Raw genomic sequence first — 4,071 nt, 5'->3', positions numbered from 1 at the left:
ATACTTTGGTAAGTAATTTTTTATTAACTTGTAAATATGGGCGATCCGCCCGACCCTGGAGGAGGGACAGAATTTCCTCTTCAATCATCTATTGATGTATTAGTTGACGCATTGGAGTCGTCTATGGACACAGACTGCTCCACATCTGAACAAAATTTACTTAAACGAAAACGACTTAGAGTGAAATGCAATCTGTGTCATAAAAGAAAAAGGAAAGGGGGTATTAAAGATGCACAAAATGATTGTCAATGTTTAATAACTGAAAAAGATGTGAAAGTAAATTATCAGACTCCCCAACACAGTGTACTAAATGATTACAATCATGATCTAAACATCAGTAATAATACTACCGATACTTCTACTCGTATGCCGGTTGGTCGCTCTCTATACGTAAAGACTGATTTATCACCATACATAATCCATGTCCAAAAAGAAACATCAAATGCAAATGATGCCACTATTCTCCACCCAGTTACATTTGGTCGTTTTTTTGAAACGATACAATATTAATGGTATTGTTAATGGTACCTTGAAACGCATAGGTAGGAACAGGATTAGTATGGAATTTGCAAATTTCAACGATGCTAATATATTCTTATCCAACAAAATTTTAACAAATGAAAAGTACAAAGCCTTTATACCCACGTTTAACGTTACACGTTTAGGCGTTATAAGGGGTGTCCCTTCTGATTGGTCAGATGATGAAGTCATAGCCAACATTAATGTACCAATTGGGTCTGGCCCAATTATAAAGTTGAGAAGATTGAAAAGGAAGGTTACAGCTGGTATAGATGGTACTAATCAATATGTTAACACAGGTACTATTGTTGCAACTTTCGATGGTCGAACCCTCCCCACCGGGTTTACATGTGTTACGCTGCTCTTCCTGTAGAGCTATATATATACCCCACTATACAATGTTATAATTGCTGTAGATTTGGGCATGTAAAAAACCAATGTCGGTCTACTCCAAGATGCTACAAGTGCGGCCAAGGCCACTCCGGTAGCAACTGCAATGTGGAAGAGGAAAGGTATTGGTGTATTCTATGCAAGGGATGCCACCAAGCCATTGATAAAAAATGTCTGGAATATGACAGACAAAAGGCAATTAAAGAAACAATGAGTAAAAGTTGCATCTCTTACATAGAAGCACTTAAAATACACCCACCAGTTTCAAGGGTATCATATGCAGACGCCCTACTCACTTCTCCACCACTGCCAAATACATCTAGAGATACACAAAACTCCTCAAGCTCACAAAACTTACCAAATTCACAAAATGTGTCATACAAGAAAACAGTTTTTCTGAAACCGAAGGCACCACCAAAGCTTTCAAAGGGGTATGACTATCATGCCCATGCTAATATTGTTAGAAATCCAGTCATATCAGAACATAAACCCATTCACAATGCAAACAATAATAAGGAAAATATGCAAATCTCAGACATCATTAAGTTAATTATTCAATTATTATCACAATCTAACATCGTATCACCGTCCAACGCTGCAGCAATTATTGACACACTATACAATATATCAAAATATAATAATGGCCCACAGAGCCAAAGCGCTTCAGTGGAATTGCCGGAGCTTAATACCTAAAAAACAAGACCTAATTTATATTATTAACAAACTTGATCCCTTTGTTATCTGTCTTCAAGAGACATGGCTTAAACCGGATTCTGTTCTCAAAATCCCAGGTTTCTCCTGTGTTCGTGAGGATAGACCTGATGGGTATGGTGGAGTTGCCATACTTATCAACAATCTATTTTCTTTTACTCCTGTAACCCTACCTTTACACAGTAATGACCTTTCAATTTGTGCTGTGACTGTAAATAATATCTGTTACATATCTGTATATTATTCCCATCCAAGTAACCAAATTTTTCATGAAATCAATCAGATCATTAATTTTATTCCAAAACCATTCATACTTTTAGGCGACTTCAACTGTCGCAATCAGTTATGGGGTTGTAACACAACTGATTATTATGGAGAACAGTTACTAGATCTACTAACTTCTCATGATCTGTGTGTATTAAATACTGGTGCCCCGACTCGCCTTGCCAGATCAACAAGCTCACCAGATATATCTATTTGTACACCTGATCTAGCATCACTCCTTTCCTGGTGTCCTATGGAATCCACATATGGTAGTGACCATTACCCATTGGTGGTCACTTTCCCATATAACAAACCTATTAGGGTGGTAAGACAACCACGTCAAAATATAATTTAACAAACGCTGATTGGATGACATTCAGAGAAAAAGTAAGTCAGGCAATGTGTAATGTTCCAGAAATAAATTCTACTAATACTTCAGACTGCTCTGAATTCATAGCTAAGGCACTGATACAAGCTGCTGACGAAACTTTTCCCCTAAAAAGTTGTGGAAAAAGCATAATACCATCGCCACCATGGTGGGATAAAGATTGCACCCTTGCAGTTAAACAAAGAAAGGAGGCTGAAAGACAATATTGTATGTCTATGACAGACTATAATTTTGATAATTACCTAAAGGTAGCCAATGACACTAAGGAATTACTACGGAAAAAGAAATTTGAAGGATGGCGTAGTTTCTGTTTGTCTATTTGCCCTGGTACAAAACCCTCTATTGTATGGCAAAATATTAGAAAATTTAGATCCGCTTTTAATGACAATCAACAACCAAAATAAATAATAATTTAGCAGAACAAATTATGGATTGTTTGGCACCAGCTTCCGCTCCTGAACAATTTGTCTTGCATCCTCCCTTACTATCACCTGCAACAAATAGCAATATTAATCCTACTGATCATAATCTGAACTCTCCATTTACATTGTGTGAATTAAAAGGGGTTCTTTCAACTATTAAAGATTCAGCACCAGGTGAAGATGGAATCCCATATTCTTTCTTGTCAAACCTTGATGACAATACTCTTACTTACTATCTCTCACTGATCAATAAAGTAATGCTAACGGGGATTGTTCCTCGGACTTGGAGAACACAAATTTTAATCTTATTACTGAAATCAAACAAACCTAAATCAGATCCGTCTTCCTACAGACCCATAGCGTTGTCATCTGTTTTAGCAAAAATAGCTGAACATATGGTTAAAAATCGCTTAGAATGGTTTCTAGAACATAATAAGTTGCTATCAGAAAGTCAATTTGGGTTCAGGAAAGGTAAATGCACTTTTGACAGTCTTAGCATCTTTACCACAGATATTCGATTAGCTTTTTCTAATAACCATTCCATATTAGCTGCTTTCCTAGATATAAAAGGTGCATATGATAATGTAAATATTTCAATTTTGAAAAAAAAGTTGATTCAGCTGAATGTTCCAACCTTATTGATTAATTTTATTATCAACATGCTATGTGAACGATTTGTTAAGTTTTGTATAGATCCAAGCACAAATAAATACGTAGCCAGAACAATTTGGAAAGGTCTGCCTCAAGGTTCTGTTTTGAGCCCTCTTTTATATAACATATACACGTATGATTTAGAACCATTAGTGAACAGGCATGTTAATATACTGCAATATGCGGATGATCTTCTTTTTTATGTGTCTGGACGATCTATAGACGACATGAATGGGTCGTTATGTACGGCATTAGATGACTTTAAGATTTGGTTGGAGAAAACGGTCTGGAACTATCAGTATCCAAAAGCACTGTAGTTCTATTTTCTCGTAAACGAACTCCTCCTACTGTTAATATTGTGTATAATGATTTATTACTACCTGTAAAAGATGAGGTAAAATTTCTAGGAGTTATACTAGACGCAAAATTAACTGGCCTCTCTCATTTTGAATATATCGCACAGAGATGCGAAAAAAATTTAAACATCCTTAGATGTCTCTCAGGAGTGTGGTGGGGTGCCCATCCCTTCACGATGAGGCTTTTATATAACGCAATAATACGAAGTGTATTAGATTATGGAACATTTCTATTGCATCCTAGTTATGTCAAGTCATTAAAAAAAATAGATAACATTCAGGCAAAAGCTTTAAGACTCATAACTGGTGCAATGAAATCCAGTCCATAAACTGTTTGCAGGTTGAATGTAGCGAACCACCATTTAGTTTA

The 4,071-nt window shown here is 36.2% G+C and overlaps 1 long non-coding RNA gene across 1 annotated transcript; it reads right to left on the bottom strand.

Moving 5' to 3' along the window:
* Positions 1–238: 238 nt before the first annotated feature.
* LOC141436247 (uncharacterized) lies at positions 239–3,612 on the bottom strand. The gene is made up of 2 exons (XR_012452285.1): positions 3,022–3,612; positions 239–2,763 (listed from the first exon to the last, which is right to left on the bottom strand). It is a non-coding gene; the product is annotated as an uncharacterized lncRNA (long non-coding RNA).
* Between the last annotated feature and the right edge of the window lie 459 nt (positions 3,613–4,071).

Source organism: Choristoneura fumiferana, chromosome 16 (assembly GCF_025370935.1).
Source record: "Choristoneura fumiferana chromosome 16, NRCan_CFum_1, whole genome shotgun sequence".
Taxonomy (NCBI): domain Eukaryota; kingdom Metazoa; phylum Arthropoda; class Insecta; order Lepidoptera; family Tortricidae; genus Choristoneura; species Choristoneura fumiferana.
Note: the sequence above shows the minus strand (reverse complement) of the source record. Positions and strands in the feature narration are given on the sequence as shown.